This window comes from Sus scrofa, chromosome 7, assembly GCF_054392235.1.
Source record: "Sus scrofa isolate SSC_HxYL_T2T_F1_AM1 chromosome 7, Sscrofa_HxYL_maternal_Yorkshire_Landrace_v2.0, whole genome shotgun sequence".
NCBI classification, from domain to species: domain Eukaryota; kingdom Metazoa; phylum Chordata; class Mammalia; order Artiodactyla; family Suidae; genus Sus; species Sus scrofa.
In genome coordinates this window covers 55561787-55582414 of record NC_139389.1, presented here as the reverse complement: position 1 = coordinate 55582414, position 20628 = coordinate 55561787, and the positions used below count along the sequence as shown (strand labels likewise).

The window sequence follows — 20628 nt, the reverse complement described above, 5'->3', positions numbered from 1 at the left end:
ATACACAGTGGAATACTACTCAACCATGAAAAGAACAAAATAATGCCATTTGCAGCAACCTGGATGGAACTAGAGACTCTCATGCTAAGCGAAGAAAGGCAGAAAGAGAAAGACAAATACCATATGATATCACTTATATCTGTAATCTAATATATGGCACAAACGAACCTTTCCACAGAAAAGAAAATCATGGACTTGGAGAATAATAGACTTGTAGTTGCCAAGGAGGAAGGGGAGGGACTGGGAGCTTGGGGTTAATAGATGCAAACTATTGCCTTTGGAATGGATAAGCGATGAGATCCTTCTGTGTAGCACTGGGAACTATGTCTAGTCACTTACAATGGAGCATGATCATGTGAGAAAAAAGAATGTATACATGTATTTGTAACTGGGTCACCATGCTGTACAGTAGAAAAATAAATAAATAAAAGGTTAAAAAAGAAGAATAAAATAAATGAGCAGATAAAACTCAAAAAGAAAAAAGAAAAAAAAAAAAAAGAAGGTGTTCCCGTCATGGCTCAGTGGTTAACGAATCCGACTAGGAACCATGAGGTTGCAGGTTTGATCCCTGGCCTTTCTCAGTGGGTTGGGGATCCAGCGTTGCCATGAGCTGTGGTGCAGGTTGCAGACGTGGCTCAGATCCCAAGTTGCTGTGGCTCCGGCGTAGGCCGGCGGCTACAGCTCCGGTTGGACCCCTAGCCTGGGAACTTCCATATGCAACGGGAGCAGCCCTAGAACAGGCAAAAAGACCAAAAAAAAAAAAAAAAAAAAAAAAAAAAAAAAAAAAAGATGCGGTATATATACAGAATGGTATACTACTCAGCCATAAAAAGGAACAAAATAATGCCATTTGCAGCAGCATGGATGCAACTAGAGACTCTCATGCTAAGTGAAGTAAGTCAGAAAGACAAATACCTATGATATCTGGAATCTAATATACAGCACAAATGAAACTTTCTACAGAAAAGAAAATCATGGACTTGGAGAATAGACTTGTGGTTGCCGAGGGGGAGGGAGTGGGATGGATGGGAACTTGGGGTTAATAGATGCAGGCTGTTGCTTTTGGAATGGATAAGCAATGAGATCCTGCTGTGTAGCACTGGGAACTATATCTAGTCACTTACAATGGAGCATGATCATGTGTAGCTGGGTCACTATGCTGTACAGTGCAAAACTGACAAAACATTTAAACCAGCTGTAACGGAAAAAATAAAAATCATTATTAAAAAAAAAGATGTAGAGCAATAATAGCATAAAGCAGGAAAGAGAGAGAAGAGCAATATTGAAGGAGAAAGAAAATGGAGAAAATAAATTAATAAAATACAATAAATCCTAACTCCGCCAAGTTGTACAAACTTAAGCAATATTTTTACCCCATCTTGAGTCTCAATGTTCTCCAAACATAGAGAATATTTATTTTATTCTTAAGTAAAATAATATTTATTTTACAAGGTTGTTAAACGGATTCGTGAAAATAATGTTCTGGAAATATCTTATATAATGAATTGCAGAGGTACTCCATAAATGCTAGCATAGCTTCTTCTAAGAAGTGGGTTCTTGGCAGTTTATTATACTATTTTATCCACTTTTGTGTATCTTGAAAATATTTGCAGTAAGAAAAAATTTTTAGTTCTAGCTTCTTTCCTTTTATGATCTTCTTTTCCTTGCTCCTTTCTGCCTTCACCTATAATTTTACAAATTAGCCTAGAGAAAGAGGAGGTTAAATATAAACAACCAAGTTGTCTCCATAAGGATTTTCTTAGGGGAGGCAAGCAGATGCAACATGAATTAGGAAGTCCTCAACTCCACTTGGCAGAGGGAGATGTCAAATAATCTTGGAATACAAAAAATCCAGGTTAACAAAGGTAATCATATGCCTTTGTCACCTGTCCTCTGGGACAGTCACCACTGTCCCATGTTTCACACTTCGAGGGGTCCACATCCTTTGAAAATCCCCAGTCTGGAAGAGTGGGTTGGATCTAGTGAGTCACATCTCATAAAGAGAATGCAATAAAGATGATGGGGTGTCATTTCTGAGTTTAAGTTGTCAGCAGCTGTGACTCTGTCTTGCTGGTGTTCCTTCTCTCTGGCTCTGCTCACTTGTTTGCTTTGGTGAAACAACCATCCGTCTGTGAGCTGCCCTATGAAATGACCCACAAGCATGGACCTGTAGGAAGATTCTGGCCAACAGTTGAGGGTGTGAACTTGGAAATAAATCCACTTCTAGTTAGGAGATGACTTCCACTCTGCTGACACTTTGATGGCAGGAAGCCTAAATCACAGGACCCAGATAAGCGGTGGTAGTTCCCTGACCTGGAGACTGAGAGTAAATGATCCTTTTTTAAACTGCTAAATGTTGGGATAATTTTTCATATGCAACAGTACACAGATAATACATCTGTCTCTTGACAAAAGGAATCACTCTAGAATGTCTATAAATATAAAGAGCTGTGGATTCAAAATATGATAAGCCTTTCCAGAAATCAGCTTGTACTAAATGTGGTTAGATTCTAGCTAGGTCTTCTACATGTCAACATGCCTATTATAAGAATCCAGAATGGGGCTTAAATTTTATTCTCTTCCAGAGTTTAGAATCTCATTTAGTGCATTCTTCTATTTAAGAATTTGGAATACTGAGGGAGACTATTAAGTTGGAAACTGAAGGGTTGGAGATTTTACCCTCCTCACAGGCTAACAAGCAAGACTGACACACAATTTTATGTCCACAGAGCGACAGAAGAACACACACACTTTGGACAGAGACAAAACTGTTTATTAATGACAACAAAACCAGCCCTTTGCATCACTTCCCAAAGTCCCAGCCTCCATAGGGTAACCCAGTGGGGACATGCTACCTGGGCAGGCACAGGGGTTCATTATAAGAGAGAAACACCCAATTAGGAAAAACTGATTTATGTATGGCTGGTGCTGTGGACCTGCCCATTCTTCCTCCCCAGAGAAAAAAAGAGGATTTATCTTTTCTCTGGGTATTACTTTTTTGTGTGTGTATTTTTAGGCTGCACCATAGCATATGGAAGTTTCCAGGCTAGGTATCAAATCGGAGCTGTAGCTGCCAGCCTACACCATAGCCACAGCAATGCAGGATCCAGGACACTTCTGCGACCTATACCACAGCTCAGGGCAACACCTTAACCCACCAAGCAAGGCTAGGGATGGAACCCGAATCCTCATGTATACTAGTTGGGTTCGTTACCGCTAAGCCACAATAGGAACTTCCTGTCTTTCCTCTGGAAAGGAAGCAAACCTCTCCAGGGAGAGGAAGAGGATTTTACTTACCTAGAATGTGTCTGAGGAGGGAGACATGCCTAAGCTTTATTATCTCTAGCTTCTGAGGTCATTGGCTCTTTAAACATCCTTGAACAGATGGTCCAAAATGTATAGGAAATACTTCTAAACAAACTGCCTTCCAAAACAGACAAGACTGGGGACAGAAAGTGAGTGCTGCCTCCAAAAAGCAATTTACCCCCAAAAAAGCCTCCCTCCCAGCCCAGCCCACACCTGTGTGCTGTGGACTCCAGGCTGTATGTTCCCATCCCAATGCTATCTCAGGGAGAAGTTGACTCCCAAACCAGGTGAACTATCAGCTGAAAACGAGAGGAAACCTGGCAGAGAGAGGAAAACATCCAAATACAAAATCAATGAGGCAGAAATCAGAAAAATCAGTGGTTCAAGTGGTATTTGGGAGAGAATGATGTTTAGAGAATTTTCTAAGCAGAATGGAATGACTCATTTCTTTCTTATAGAATGTGCATAGCTTTGGACAAGGCAGGGAATAAACCATTTAAGGTGCTTATCAGTTTAGACAGTATCCCTGGAGTGTGGAGAATGCTCCAAGGACCCTCAAGTTAAACTGAAGGAGAAATGATCTTATCCAAGATGGGTCGAGGGTGGAAGAAAATTTATCCTGTAATATCCGTATTCCAGTCCATACAGTCTGGCTCCTTATCATGTAGACAGAACTGCCAGGACTACATCAGCAGCCCTAACAATCATCAACAATTAAGACACTTCATTAGCATATTTCCATTTCTCAGGATGAAAAACTGGTCTGAAATGGAACAGGCTATCGTTGACTACCCAGGGTACCAATCGATGTACTGCTTGGAAACACTGAAGTGGTCCTTCCTTGGGCAAGAATAGCTTTGAAACTGGGTTATGCTCTTGGCAACAAATCACTGAGTGTTCCTGAAAAATTGAAAGCATCTTGTCTGGGCAAGAGGCATTACATCTATTTTCTAGCTCAGGTATTCTTTTCTGGTATTCACCAGCTGGGCAGGCAAACAGCCAAGATACCGTCCTTTCAGACTTTCATTTGAGAAAAATGGCCCTTCAGTCTCCTTGTGATATTTCGGGAACATTAAGCTGAGTGAAATTTGGGGTCATCTAACAGGTTAATGGTGCAAATCATTAAACAGACTACACTAATCTTCTTTGCCGTAAGAACAATGTCAGTCATTTGACTTCTAAAAATGAGGACACTAGGAAAAAGAAGTTGAAATGGGAAAATTTGTGGGAAGCTTGCATGCTCTTTATTTTTTATTACTCAATGAATTGACTACATTTATAGTTGCACAATGATCATCACAATCCAGTTTTATAGTATTTCATCCCACACCACCAGCACATAACCCCACCCCCCAACCCCTCTCCTTTGGAAACCATAAGTTTTTCAAAGTCTGTGAGTTGGTATCTGTTCTTGCTTGCTCTCTAAACTGAAGTTCATGTTCTAATTTAAGAGGAAGAAATTTTACAGGGGTCTTCTCGCTGCACACAAATTCTATATTTAAATATATATATATACACACACACACACAAATATTGTTTTTCCCTTTGCTTTTAGAATGATTGTGCTATAAATTGTTAACTGCATGGTTTATTGTCTACTCTCTAGAAGCTAAATTATGCTTTAAATACTATGATTAAATTAAGCTCTCTTTATAAACCAGCCATTATACCTTTATTTGTGTATTTTTGCTCTATAAAATTCTCTATTCACAATCTTTTCAGGCTTCTAACCTATAAGAGTATTTACTTAGCCATTAGATTATTCCAACTCAGATCTTTCCATGGGTATTGTTGAATCCTTAAGATTTGGAACAACTTTAAAAGTACTAGAAACAATGCTTCCACATTCTTACCTCTCCCTATTTCCTGTGTGTGTTCAAACCATTAGCTCTTAGGAAAGTATTTCTTCACCAAAATATAAGGTTTTCCCAGATAAGCTTTGATGATCATCTCAGGTGAACAAACCCAGAATTGCTACAAGCAGCTCAGTCTAACATATAAACGAATGCTATAAATGAACAGCAATTCCACTCTGGAAAATAAATATCTGCAAGGAAGAGTAGTACTCGGGCATCATCGGATATGATAAAAGAAGGAGGGAAACCCTCTCTCTCTTAAATAAAATAAAATACAGGAATTCCCGTCGTGGTTCAGTGGAAACAAATCTGACTAGTATACATGAGGACGCAGGTTCGATCCCTGACCTCACTCAGTGGGTTTAAGGATCTGGCATTGCTGTGAGCTGTGGTGTACGTCTCAGCTCAGATCCTGTTTTGCTGTGGCTGTGGCATAGGCCAGTGGCTACAGCTCCAAATTGACCCCCTAGTCTGGAAACTTCCATATGCCACGGGTGCAGCCCTAAAAAAAGTATGGCCCTAAGAAGACCAAATAAAAGAATAAAATCAGGGAGTTCCCGTGGCACAGTGGAAACGAATCCAACTAGGAACCATGAAGTAGCTGGTTCAATCCCTGGCTTCTCTCAGTGGGTTAAGGATCCGGCGTTGCCATGACCTGTGATGTAGTTCGAAGATGCGACTCAGATCCTGCATTGCTGTGGCTGTGGCGTAGCCCAGCGGCTACAGCTCTAATTTGACCCCTAGCCTGGGAACCTCCGTATGCCAAGGGTGTGGCCCTAAAAGACCAAAGACAAAAAAAAAAAAAAAAAAAAAAAAAAAAAGAATAAAATCGAGAACCTCCAAAGCTCGTAACTGGAAAGTCAAAAGCCAGATAGGAAAGGTCTCTAAAAAAGTGACTTATTTCAGTCCTAGTATCTGGTTGGCAGAACTCTAAGGCGACACCCAAATAACTTTTACCCTTATGTAATCCCCTCCCCTTGGAGTATGGATAGAATCTGCGAATATGATAACATTAGGTTACATTGTATGGCACAGTTGACTTTTTTTTTTAATGTAGTAAAAAAAATTACATAAAATTTACCACTTTCTTTAAAAACTGTATACTCCTTGAAAATTACAGTTGTAACCATTGAGTCTGCTTATTCATTTGAAATTTTGAAAGTGGCAGTAATTATTTCTGCAATGAATATAAATACTACATAGTACTTAGTATTATAGTGTTATAGTGTTATTTATCTTTTAAAAATAAAGTCTTTGGCTCACCCTGTGAACTACTTATTAAGAAAAAAAAAAAAAAAGGGCGCCAGGAGTTCCCATTGTGGCTCAGTGGGTTAAGAACCTAACCTAGGCGTTCCCATCATGGCACAGCAGAAACGAATCCGACTAGGAACCATGAGGTTGGGGGTTCGATCCCTGGCCTTGCTCAGTGGGTTAAGGATCCAGCATTGCCGTGAGCGGTGGTGTAGGTCACAGACACGACTCGGATCTGGCATTTCTGTGGCTGTGGCATAGGCCAGCAGCTACAACTCAGATTCTACCCCTAGCCTGGGAACCTCCATATGCTGTGGGTGCAGCCCTAAAAGAAAAAGACACACACACACACACACACACACACACACACACACACACGAAAAATCTGACCTAGTGTCCATGAGGATGCAGCTTCAATCCCTGGCCTCCCTCAGTAGGTTAAGGATCCAGCGTTACTGTGGTGAGCTGTGGTGTAAGCTGCAGCTGTGTCTGTGGCATAGCCTGGCGGCAGCAGCTCTAATTTAAACCCTAGCCTGGGAACTTCCATAATCTGCAGGTGCAGCCTTAAACAAACAAACAAACAAACAAACAAACAAACAAATAAATAAATAAAAATAAAAAAGCAGTCAAAAATGGCCAGAGAGAGGCGATCTCAGTTTTACTTTAACAAGACTGTCTGTTACCTGGAAAAGCATTTCGTCCTTGGGTACCTAGGCCTCCAAACCCACTGAATCCAAGGTTGTGGAGATAGAGAAAATTCTGAGAGTGAGTAAGGAAAAATAAGAGAAGTCATTAATACCTCCACCCTTTGGTTCTTGGACTCCTGGATTCTGACTCTAAGGCAGACACCACTATAGTGTGGTCCCTGGCTCAAGGTGAACACTGCATATGGCCCTTCAACATTTAGTAGAACTTTCTGCCATTCTTTCAAACCAGGTGTTTCTGAGTGATGGGCCTTGTAAGTAAGACCTGCAAATTCTGAGAGCATGAGCCTGGTGCTGCACATCTTTGCCACAAGATATGACTCTCATCAGCGTCAGTGCTGAATCAGTTCCATGATAACGGATAATACTTCCTTTCAGATGACAAATGCTGGGAGAAGCATCATAGTGAGGGAAAGCAAATCCGTAACTTGAGTATGTATGCTACCACCTCCACAATGAAAGAGGTCTCATGTGATCTGCATGCGCCAGGCACCCAGCTGGCCCCTGGGGAACAGACCACACTAAGAGCTCAGCCACGGTGTCCACCATTTATAGGTTAAGCAATCAAGCCATGGTGACAGCCAGGTCATCTGGGTAGGTGAAGTCCCAGATGGTGGTGTTTCACTCTGTCCCATTGAGCAAGCACTGGAGGGATGAGGAAAGAGGCTGACTGACATGCAGAGTTAGGAGTACTTTGCCTCTTATTGAGAAAGTCCTCTGCAATGCATGACCTTTGAAGAGCTTTGACAAGGTTCAAAGATATTTTCACATTCTATGCCCATTCAATCAACATACCTCTTGCCCAGATTTCCTACTCCCCAATCTTCCAATCTTGTTCTTTCACTGATGAGCAGACCCGAGCATTAGTTGCTTCCTATAAATTAGGACTGATCCCTACCTCAGCCATTTCTCCTTCCAAGCAAAGTGAACAAGCCAATATCCACTGGATGTTCTGTCCACTGGGAAGATTTCTGTAGCATACTTTCAAGGCCATCTCTAACTGAGGCCGAAAGCAGTGCCATCTGCAACTACTGGTGGCAACGCACCATGCAGGTGCATGTGGAAAGTGGGTCTGTGCCTTTTTAACTGGAATCCCCGTGTGGCCTGAGGTATAAGTTGGATGAGAAGTAACAGAGCCTTCACCCACGCACCATGGGAGTCTGAACTGCCTTCTGGAGCTCTTCTGCCTGGCCTTGGCTTTTCCACTTCCATTGGAACACTGCTGCCCATGTCCAATTTCATGATTTTGTGACTCATATAACATCCAATTCAGGGTAGGTAATTTGGGACACACAGCAGATCAGAATGCCACAATCTGACACTCATTTAGTCTTTTTTTAAAACGTATTTTATTATAGTTGATTTACAATGCTGTACTAATTTGTGCTGTATAGCAAAGTGATTCAGTTTTATAGGTATTATATATATTCAGTTTATATATATAATGTAAAAGAATATATATATATATATATGTGAGTGTATATATTTATATATATTATGTATATTCTTTTACATTATGGTTTATCACAGGATATTGAATATAGTTCCTTGTGCTATACAGCAGAACTTTGTTTATCCATTCTATATATAATAGTTTGCATCTGCTAATCCCAAACTCCCAATCCATCCCTCTCCCATCTCCTCTCTCCCTTGGCACCACAAGCCTGTTCTCTACAGACATTTACTCAGTCTTCACCAAGACCCAGGAATAAGCCAGGAGGTACTAAAGAGGGAACAGTTGATCAGAGACCATGGCCTTACCCTGACATCCCAGGGGCTGTGCTGCTTTCACTCTCAGAGCCTCCCAGAGGCTCACTGCAGCATCCCTGTCTACCACAGCCACTTCCAAAGCCACCAAATCTACAAGGTCAGAAGACCCAAGTGGCAAGGCATTTTGCACCACAGCCTTGACTTGCTAGAGTCATCATGGGGCACCACACAAAACAGAGCCCGCATATGGGTCAGAGCATCACATACACAAGTAATAGACGTTACCTCCAAAATCAATGAAGGTCCACCAAGCATTGTGCCTTTTCTTCATGGTGCAGAGTACAAAGTGAAGCAACTCCTTCCTCTTGAAGAGGGTGATCTGAACACGCCCCAATCACCTGGATTTCCTTAGGATCTTTTCCACTGTCACCAAGCCCCTTGCCAAGTTTAATTCCCATCTTCTGTCATGCACGTTCTTTACAGTGGCATCTAGGGTCCTGACTACTTCCTTCTCACCAAGTATAGTTAATATAACTGTATCGTTATAGCTGGCCAACAAGATGATCAAGTTCCTCCCAGACCCTGGTATGGCAGAATCAGAGTGGACATAGCCTTTAGGTAAAACAGTAAAGACATTCATCTTTCTGCTCATGATTACTGATCATCTGTGCTTTTGATTATCTTTGATGAAAGCAAAGAACAAAAAGCCTATGATAAATCAGGAGTAGGATACTTTGTACTGGGTGGTGAGGATGCCAATTTGTGCCAGAATCTCCCTGAGGCTGGCACTGCTCCTGTATAAATTTTCAATAATCTACATACCCCAAAACTCTCTGGCTTTTGCAGTGTTCAAACAGGGGGGTTATGTGGAGATATGGTAGGAATTAACCAATCTGTGTGGCTGGTTTTTGTTTTTGTTGGTTTGTTTTTTAGATTTTTATTTGCCCCACCCCAGACATGTGGAAATTCCCAGGCCAGGGATCAAACCTATGCCACGACTGTAACCAGAACCACAGCAGTTACACCAGAACTTTAACCCACTGAGCCATGAGGTAACCCCCCCCCCCATTCTGTGTTTTTAAGTCTTTGATTGACTCATTCATCTCTCCCCCAAGGATGTTGCATTGCTTTTGGTTTACTATCTCAGGTTGGAAGTCAGGATGAGGAGAGTTCCAGGGGCTTCTATTTGACCCCAGTCTACCTAACAGCACTTACTCAGTGGGTCAGAGAGATAATGGTGGGGGTCCACCAATTTTCAGGGTATATCTGTTACCACTCTACTACCCAGGACAAGGGAAATAAGCAGAGATGGGTCTAGAATCCCACAGGACACACTTTTCAATGGGCTTGGAACAAGATTTCATCTATCACCCCAACTCTGTAAGTTTCTTCTCAACAGGGGCACCACAATGACATCTTCAGTATCCAGAAATCGGCTTCATGTTAGAGCCCATATTTAGTAATTCTCCAGACTTACAGGGTTTCAGTTATAGATATATTTAGTAACTCCAGGAAGGTTTGGGCATAAACTTTTCTGTTGTATAGTCAACCTGGTACATGACTGCAGTTTTCTCCAAGGAAAGGTGTGGCCACATTTCTGAGTCTTTCCTCAATAGGTCTTACCTCCTTCAATCAAGGGGCTCTAAGCCTGTGGACTGTCTTAGATCTGGAAACTGAGCAAGAGACCAGGCTAGATTTCTGCCCATCTTTCCCACATTTTCTAGTGAAACATCACCACACACCAACAGGGACAGTGCAGAACACCAGAGCTAGTGTCAGTAAGAAGATTCCTCTATTGCTGGGTGTTAGCTGGGGAGCAATGTGGCCAAACCCTATCCAGTAATAGCTGTGGTCTTTGGGAGAGGAACACCACCCACTGCCACTTGGAGGTCCAGGGGAGAAATAGCCACAGAACTAACTCTTTGAGATCCCATTGTGGCTCAGTGGTGAGGAACCTGACTAGTGTCTCCATGAGGATGCGGGTTCAATCCCTGGCCCTACTCAGTGGGTTAGGGATCCGGTATTGCCATGAGCTGTGCTGTAGATCGCAGACGTGGCTTGCATCCCATGTTGCTGTGGCTGTGGCTTAGGCCGGAAGCTGCAGCTCTGATTCGTCCCCTAGCCTGGGAACTTCCATATGCTACGGGTGCACCCCTTAAAAAAAAAAAAAAAAAAAAAAAGAAAGAAAGAAAAAGAAATAACTCTTGCTGGTCTTTCCCCTCTTCATCAATGGAGGCCAAAGGGCTATAGAGCCCAGCTGGTTCTTTCCAGAAAGGGCAGCCTTCCAGGAACCAAAATAAGGCAAAGAAGGTAAATAGTGAATTTGGGGAGGAAAATAGATAGTATCCAGTACACATGTCAATGTAGGAAGAACTTCCTTCTTAACAGTTGCATAGTATTTCACTTTATGAATACATCAATGAGCTATATGTGACCAGTCCTCTGCTGATGGATATTTAGGTTGTTTGCAATCTTATTATAAATAATACTGTTATGAATACTGTATGGCAATGAATAATATGAGATAATATGAGAAACCTTGCCTATATGATTTTTATTGTGGTAGAATATACATAATATAACTTTACATTTTAAGCATACAATTCAATGGCATTAAGAATCTTCACATTGTTGTGAACCCATCACCACCATCCATTTCTAGACTGTTTCATTATCCCAAACTCAACCTTTGTACCCATTCAAAAATAACTCCCTATTCCTCCCTCCCCCCAGGCCCTAGTAACCACTATCCTACTTTCTGTCTCTATGTATTTGACCACTCTAGGTATTTCATGTAAGTGAGAGCATATAATATTTGTCCTTTTGTGCCTGGGTTATTTCACTTAGCTGTTTATTTGAAAGCTACTTATGGGTTATATCACTTCTTCCACTAAACCAAGTTTCATCCATATTATAGCATGTATAAGAATTTCATTCTTTTTTAAGGCTGAACAACATTCCATTGATATTGGAACATATATTTTGCATCTATCTTAATATACATATGATAGAAATTAAATTATTGGATCCCAGGATATATCAAATTATAATTTTTATGTTTATTGCTGAACTCCCCTTAACTGAAGAATTTGTACTAATTTATACTCCCATCAGAAACATATAAGAGTGTCTAATTCCCATATCCTTGCCAACAAGTATGTGGACTTTTGGATATTTGCTAACTGGAAAGACAAAAGAAAAAGAAAGGATAAAAAGATGGTATTAGAAGTCTCTAATTGGGAGTTCCTGTTTGTGGCTCAGTAGAAATGAAACCCAACTAGGAGCCATGAGGATGCAGGTTCCATCCCTGACTCAGTGGGTTAAGGATCCGGTGTTGCCATGAGCTATGGTGTAGATCGCAAATGAGGCCTCAGTTCCTGAGTTGTTGCAGCTGTGGCTTAGGCAGGCAACTGCAGCTTGGATTCTACCCCTAGCCTGGGAACTTCCATAGGTGGAGGGTGGGGCCCTAAAAAGCAAAGGAAAAAAAGAGTCTCTAACTGGAGTTCCCTTGTGGCTCAGTGAGTGGGTTAAGGAGCTGGCATTGTCACTGCAGCAGCTCGGGTCGCTGTTGTGGCATGGGTTCAATCCCTGGCCTAGGAACTCCCACATGCCAAGGGTGTAAGGAAAAAAAAACACCCAAACAAGCAGATGAAGTGCACAATGCCTAAAGAAGGAACAAGTGATATCTAGAAAATCTGCATACAGCTATTGATCCAACAATCCCCTATCTAGGACTCCATCTCAAAGACATAGGGGTAAATTCCCAAAAGGGGGTGGGCATGAGGCTGTTCACTGCTGCACAATTTCCAATAGCAAAAGCCTGGAAATTACTGAAATATCCAGAAAGGAAAGGATTAGTATGCCCAGGACTGGTCCCCAGCCGGCTAGTCTCCCAGAAAAGGTGTAGCCTCCTGTGAAGCCCCTGGGGCCCTGTCCTTAAGGTGATCATTTCTGGTCAGCTTAGCTCCCCGCACCCCCGTCATCCTGAGGACGCCAGGGCTGGGGCTGGGGTGGAACTGCCTCAGTCCTCCACACTCATAGGGAAAATCCTGCCACCAACATGCCATCTCCAAGAGCTGACACTGCACAGCTTGGACCCCAGCCCCAGTCACACTGTGAGAGGATTGGTGATTGTCCCACCCTAAAAACTCATCTGGCAGGATCAGACCAGAAACTAGGTGATGCCACCCTGTAATGCTTAGGGGCCCAGCCCTGCTCACAGGGAGGGGCCAGTGCTTCCTCCATCTTTTAACTTAAATGTTCCACTGCACAAGGAAGGGGGAGTCTGGGTTTCTGCTCCGTCTGGGATGGTTAAGGAAAGATCAATCCTGTGTTGGTGAGTTTTCTCTAGTGAGTGCTGAGCTAATGGACCCAATGAACAGGCTACTTAGCCACTTGCCCATTTTTATAATCAACTGGTGCTGCAAGCAGGGTATCTGGCCAGGTAGTTAAAATTTTCTGGAAAATAATTGACAGATCAGGGATCCAAGTCCCACTGGGGGTTAGGATGGATCCCCTCAGGGTAGCTTGGCCAGCTTTGAGGATGGTTAATCACTAATTGCTCATAGGAATCCCAGGAGGACCTGAGCATGGAGACCCAGAGGGAAAGGCCCCCTGATATAGAAGTCCTTTGCTGTCATTAGTGACCTGGCAGGAGAATTTCCCCTGGAAAGGGTGTTTCCCTTGTAAAAAGGCTAAACTAGTGTACCTGATGCTAGTTCAGCCTCCCTGTGATCACTGAAGAACACGCATCGTTGGCCTGACTGCTTAGTACTCATGGTGGAGGGTGTTAGAGCTGAGACACAGGTCACCCTAAAGACCAGCACAAGGAGGATGCCCCAGTTGTACCCTCCCCCCCTTAGAATAAGAGAGTTAACTGTGCAATTTCAGAAGCAAAAGAATCTTACTTTGCACTTTGCCTAGATCCTTTTTTTTTTTTTTTCCCAGTCTTTTTAGGGCCTCCAGCCTATACCACAGCCACAGCCACAGAGGATCCAAGCCACATCTGTGACCTACACCACAGCTCACAGCAGCGCCAGATCCTTAACCCACTGAGTGAGGCCAGAGATCAAACCCGAGTCCTCATGGATACTAGTCTGGTTCATTACTGCTGAGCCACAACGGGAAACTTCCTATTGGCATAGATCCCTTATTTCATAAAGAGTTGCAAGACAGTGATAATACATGGGTATGTAAACGGCTTTTTGTTTGAACTTTGACTGCACATAATATGGGCAATATACCTGGTTTTGAGAAGTCTTTTCAGTGCAATTAAAATTCTTGCTTACCTTATTTCTAAAGTTCTCATCACCTCATTTCTTGGTGATATTCTTCTTCTTGTCTCAAAATCTTCCACTGAGATCAGAGTGGACATTTTCCCACTAGTTCTCAATTTTCATGACCTATAGGCAAACCTTGGAGATGTTACAGGCTCAGTTCCACACCATTGCAATAAAGCAAATATCTCAACAAAGGGAGTCACAAGAGCTTTTTGGTATCCCAGATGTATATAAAAGTTATGTGTACACTATGGTGTAGTCTTTTAAGCTTGCTATAACATTGTGTCAAAAAATGTATGGACCTTATTTTTAAAATATTGCTAGAGTTCCCTCTTTTCTCAGTGGGTTAAGGACCTACTGTTGTCACTGCTGTGGTTCTGGTTATAGCTGTGGCACAGGTTCAACCCCTGCCTGGGAACTTCTGCATGCTGTGAGTGTCCCCACATCACCCCCCCCAAAAAAAAAACAACACATAAATATTGCTAAAAATGCTAACCATCATCTGAGCCTTCTTCACAAGTCGAGGTAATAACATCAAAGATCCCTGATGGCAGATCACCATAACAAGTATAATAATAATGAAAATGTTTGAAATATGGCAAGAATGACCAAAAGACGACATAGAGATGCAAAGCGAACAAACACCATTGGAAAAATGACTCCAATAGGCTTGCTCAGCACAGGGTGGCCACAGATCTTCAACTTATAAAAAATGCCATAAAGTGGGTTTGCCTGGACCACAGTTGGGCCAGTTTGCTCTGAGCCTCTTCTCCACTAAGCCCCAACCTTGGCCTCTAAAGAGTGGAACATACATCGACACAGTTTCCAACAGCTCAAGGCTGAATCCCTGGGAAGATCCTATGCTCCCTTAAAGGGCCAGCCTGAGAAAACTCGGGGCTGTTAAAAGAATGTGCCAGGGCTTCAGCCCCTGTCTCTCGGTCACTAAAGGAAATAGGAGCCAGTTAGCAAACCCTAGTGGGTTTCACAGGGACCAACCCCTTTTCTTTCCAGTTTTTCTAAGTTTTCACTTCCCTGATTCCATGGAGCCCTGGCCTCCTCTGCACCCTCTCATTCTCTCTATAAAATGCCCAGTCACCTGGGTTTAAGTCAAAGTCAAGTCCACACTGTACCCTTTTCCCTACTGCAGTAGCAGATAGATGACTGACTAGAATCTGCCCTGACAACTTCAGCTAGTGGCCACTTTTCTATCTTTGATACTATTTAGCAGTCACCGAAAGTGGGTGGAGCAGAGAAGAGCCTGCCAAGGGGCTGATACTCAAATAACAGTCAGGGCACATACAGCAAAGACAAACATTGGAGTGGAGTGGCAAAAAAGGAGGTCCGATCCTTTGTAGCAGATAGCATTTGATCCAGAAAGTGTTTGGAAAGGAGAAATTTTGAGAAAGCAAGGAGAGGGTTATTTATCATTTAGAAAAGAGTCAAAGGTCACATCCAGCCTGAGGCAGTCTTGTCAGAGATGGAAATCAGAGGGACAAGCTTAGAGAGCAGGGAGGAGTGAGGATGACCAAGGATTAAAGAGTCTGTAATTTGGGGAAACACCTGCTTTGGGTTGAGAGCAGGCCACAGTGGTTGTTGTCCTCAGCTGCAAAGGCCTCTTCATCTTGGGCAAGGGAAGGCTTTGCCCAGTGCAATAACAGTGACTGTTGGCAGATCTGGAAACGCTTTCCAACCTCAGGCAAAGACTCTTCTGAATGAAGGAGTGAGAGGAAGGGAGGAGATAAGAACACTGAATTTGCAAAACTGGGCCGAGGCCCTGGGAATACAAAGGACCTCAGTCACTTTGTGGATTGGGGTAGAGGTAGAAATTCACTTTGTTTTCTTTCAAGGTTTTTTGTTATCTTCATTTGGAGTGTTTTGGTTTGTTTGTTTGTTTACTCCTCATCTTGTTTGTCTAGCTAAGGCCACAACCCGAAAACCTGGATCTGATAGGACAGTCTTTACATACCTACAAACACTCCTCCAACATGTTGGTCAGCACCCCACCCCCCCTTCTGCCCATCAATTTACTTCTGAATATCTCTAAACCCAGTAAGAGGGTTACTTCATTTCCAGAGGTTTCCTAATTCAGACCTTCAATAACTCACCTTGGAACCACCAACGAATTGTAAATGTGTCATTGTTTCTCTGTCTCTAGCTCTCCTCTAGACCTCAATCTGCCTTTGACCTTCTCTCAGAATGACCTAAAACATAGCTCTGATCATGGAAAAACCCTCAGGGTCTCCCAGTTACTTAAGTCCCAGCCCTCAGCACAGAGGCACAGTCTGGCCCAAGATCTCCTTCTGCCTCCTTCCCTCTGCCCCCAACTCCCCACCTGACTCCAGGCTCATCTGTCTCCTAGAGGCCAGAGAGTTGCCATTTTTCCATTGTGCCCTGCACTTTCCCTTTGTTTATATGGTTCCCTTGTGTCTCTTAACGCCTTCATCCCCAAACCCCTAGTCTGGCCAGCACTCTTTTTTTTTTTTTTAATTTTTTTTATTACTCAATGAATTTATTACATTTATAGTTGTACAATGATTATCACAATCCAATTTTATAGGATTTCCATCCCACAACCCCAGCGCATCCCCTCACCCCACAAACTGTCTCCTTTGGAAATCATAAGTTTTTCAAAGTCTGTGAGTCAGTATCTATTCTGCAGAGAAGTTCATTCTGTCCTTTTTTCAGATTCCACACATCAGTGAAAGCATTAGATGTGGGGTGTCTCATTGTCTGGCTGACTTCACTTAGCATGATAATTTCTAGGTCCATCCATGTTGCTAAAAATGCCAGTATTTCATTCCTTTTCATGGCTGACTCATATTCCATTGTGTATATGTACCACCTCTTCTTGATCCACTCCTCTGTCGATGGACATTTAGGTTGTTTCCATGTCTTGGCTATTGCAAATAGTGCTGCAGTGAACATCAGAGTACATGTGTCTTTGCCAGTCATGGTTTTCTCTGGATAGATACCCAGGAGTGGGATTGCTAGATCAAATGGTAGGTCTATTTTTAGGTTTCTGAGGAATCTCCAAACTGTTTCCCACAGCTGTTGCACCAATGTACAATCCCACCAGCAGTGTACTAGGGTTCCTTTTTCTCCACACCCTCTCTAGCACTTATGGTTTGTAGACTTTTGGATGCTGGCCATTCTGGCTGGTGTAAGGTGGTACCTCATAGTGGTTTTGATTTGCATTTCTCTAATGATGAGTGATGGTGAACATCTTTTCATGTGTTTTCTGGCCATCTGAATGTCTTTGGAGAACTGTCTGTTTAGATCTTCTGCCCATTTTTTGATGGGGTTGTTTGTTTTTTGGTTTGTTTTTTGGTATAAACACCTGCAGGGGGTGTTTATAAATTTTGGAGATTAATCCCTTGTCAGTCAACTCATTTGCAAAGATTTTCTCCCATTTCGTGGGTTGCCTTTTCGTATTGTTTAGGGTTTCCTTTGCTGTGCAGAAACTTTTAAGTTCTATGAGGCCACCATCACCCTGATACCAAAACCAGACAAAGATACCACAAAAAAAGAAAACTACAGGCTAATTTCACTGATGAACATAGATGCAAAAATCCTCAACAAAATACTAGCAAACCGAATCCAACAATGCATTAAATACATGAGGCCATGTACCTCATGGCCAGCACTTTTGATACATGTTTCAACTCCAGCTGAGTTGTCCCTTTCTCTGCAAACTATAGCAACTTTTCTTGGTAAAATGAATCCCTCCGTGCAATCTGCTCCCCAAAGCCCACCCTCCTACTATAATTCTCATTGCTTTGGTCTTTATTTAACTCCGTCGATATATCATTTGCCTGAATAGTCTTTTATGAGATTATAAAATCCTTGAAGGTACAAATGGAGTTACACACACCACTTGGCACATAAGGCTGTAATGCCTCAAACTGACAACCCGTTTCTCATACCTTCTCCTTGATCTAAATTGTAAACTTCTTGAAGCGTTGACTCCTTCTGTTCCTCTTTCACTGCTCCAACTCTCCCTCTTGTGATAAACCAGTTATCCTTTGATCTATGAAAGGATGGATTAGATCACCTAGTCGCCTGTATCTTATGTTAATTTTGTGATTCTAAGAGAAAAAAAGAAGAACCCAAGAAATACATCATACTGATTTCACAAGGGCTACTTAGGCAGTATTTACACTTAGGGATTGAATAGTAATTAACTTTTTAAAGGAGAACAGGGGCAGAGAAGCAAAGAAGGTCCTCCTCCTGCGTGCTCCTGGTTATTGATGACCTGCTATGTGTCCAACACTGATGTAGGCACAGGAGAGACAGCAGAAAACAAAACTGCACACAGGTCTGCCATCTGTGGAGTATGCCATCCAGGTGATGAGACAGACAACAAAGACGTGCATGGTGCAGTCAAGTGGCAACGATGCTAGGAACCAAAATACCACACTTCCACTGTTAATAATAGCAATGATGGGGAGTTCCCACTGTTGCTTAGTGGGTTAAGAACCCAATATAGTGTCCAAGAGGATGCAGTTCAATTAAGGATTAAGGATGGGTTAAGGATCCAGCGTTGCTGTGGCTGTGACACGGGCTTCAGCTGCAGGTCTGATTCAGCCCCTAGCCTGGGAACTTCCATACACCACAAGGGCAGCTGTAAAAATAAATACATAGATAAATAAATAAATAAACAAACCAATAACAATAATGATATAGGCATTCCCTTGTGGTGCCATAGGTTAAAGATCTGGCATTGATATAAAGCTGGTAAAGAGCTACAGAGTAACAAAATACAGTGATACCTAGGAATGACAAAAAGGCCTCTCTAGGAGTTCCAGTCATTGCACAGCAGAAACGAATCTGACTAGGAACCATGAGCTTGCAGGTTTGATTCCTCACCTCGCTCAGTGGGTTAAGGATCCAGCGTTGCCATGAGCTGTGGTGTAGGTCGCAGACGCGGCTTGGATCTGGCGTTGCTGTGGCAGTGGTGTAGGCTGGAAGTTACAGCTCCAATTAGACCCCTAGCCTGGCAACCTCCTATGCCCCGGGTGCAGCCCTAAAAAGACTAAAGACCAAAAAACAAAAAACAAAAAAACCTCTCTAAGGGGATGTGCAGGAAACACTGCTGGCGGTCCCCATGGCCATCCTCACTGCTATCTTTGCCAAGAACAAGCATAGTGGATTGTTTACCCAATAAAGAGAAAGCACTGAGGAAGGTCAGTGGAAAAACAGGTAAATGAGTAACCAAATTATGGTATAGTCGTCCTTTGCTCTGAAATAGAACCTCTTGTTTTATCTGCCATATAAATGGCACTTTACAAAGGGTTTGGGTTTTTTTTCCTTTTCATTTTTGGCCGCCCTGCGGCATATGGAGTTCCCAGGCCCGCGATCAGATCCCAGCAACAGTCTTGATTTAAGCCACAGCTGTGGCAATGCTGGATCCTTAACCCACTGTGCTGGGCCGGGGATCAAATCTGTTTCCCAACACTCCCAAGACATCACTGATCGCGTTGCACCACAGCAGGAACTCCTATAAAGGTTTTTTAAACCTTAGAAAACATTGACTCCATAAAATAATAAGAGGCAAACTATAGATAGTTATGATCTCATCTGAATTAAAGTTATAATTATGTATGTATTTGCACAGAAAGTATTCTAGAAAGCACATCACAAAATAGTGATAATATCTGTGGCTGATAGAATCACAGGTGAATTTTTTTCCTCCTTACACTTTTTAATATTGTTAGCACTTTCCATCTCAAGTATGTCTCACTTATACTTTTTTATGTTACTTTTTTTAAATTATAGTGAGAGGCTTGAGATCTACCTTTTAACAAATAAGTGTGCAATGCCTTATTGTTAGCTATAGATAGCCTCATTTTAATTTAAATTTTTATTTAAAAATGTTATGTGTGCATTAAAAATAACTCAAATAGCATAAATGTGCAGAAGGTCAAAAGCAAACATCTCCCTCCATTTACCCCCTGGCTTATCCCCTTGGAGCTTTCACACTAACAATGTCTTTCAACAGCTTTTTCCTGACCCTTATGTAATACTTTTTGCAGGTCCCAACTTATATAGTATTATCTTTTCCCCCCACAAATGCAAGTATAACATATATCCCATTATATAAGCTATTAGTTTTTAATTTCTTTAAAAAGACAGAAGTTCCCTTGTGGCACAGCGGGTTAAAGATCCAGCATTGTCACTGCTGGCCCCGGGAACTTCCACGTGGCTTGGGTGTGACCAAAAATAAAATAAAAATAAAGAGACTTAAATACATTCCTATGTCAGAGCATAAAAGGATACCTCATTCTTTCTTCAACCACTGGGTAGAATTCTCTTGTTGTTCTACAGTTTATCTAAACGGATCATTCATTTCCAGTGATTTGCTATTGCAAACAGGAGTGCAAACACCAACTGCCTGAGATTCAAATGTGCCTGCAGCCAGCAGGTTATCTGATGTTGGGGGCATCCAAGGAGAGACAAGCTCAGGAGCTGCACATTGATGCAGCTTTGCAGAGACTGAGCAGCTTCCAAGATCTGGATTCTGAA

General features: G+C 42.3%; 1 protein-coding gene and 2 long non-coding RNA genes across 7 annotated transcripts in view; 2 read left to right on the top strand and 1 right to left on the bottom strand.

Annotated features, from left to right (window-relative positions):
• ELOVL5 (ELOVL fatty acid elongase 5) overlaps window positions 1-20628 on the top strand; it is a 184776-nt gene that overhangs the window by 48539 nt on the left and 115609 nt on the right. The window lies entirely within an intron of this gene.
• The window catches only part of LOC106504565 (uncharacterized), a 46662-nt gene continuing 39910 nt past the window's right edge, over window positions 13877-20628 (top strand). For both annotated transcript variants that reach the window (XR_014810285.1, XR_014810284.1), the window contains exon 1: window positions 13877-14015. This is a non-coding gene — a long non-coding RNA (uncharacterized LOC106504565). The remainder of the gene's footprint in view (window positions 14016-20628) is intronic.
• Window positions 16578-19243, bottom strand: LOC106504564 (uncharacterized). Of its 3 annotated transcripts, none has more exons than XR_014810281.1 (3): window positions 18973-19243; window positions 18289-18502; window positions 16578-18191 (listed from the first exon to the last, which is right to left on the bottom strand). It is a non-coding gene; the product is annotated as an uncharacterized LOC106504564 (long non-coding RNA). The 3 variants fall into 3 exon arrangements; XR_014810283.1 differs by having other exon boundaries at window positions 16578-18133; XR_014810282.1 differs by having other exon boundaries at window positions 18289-18430.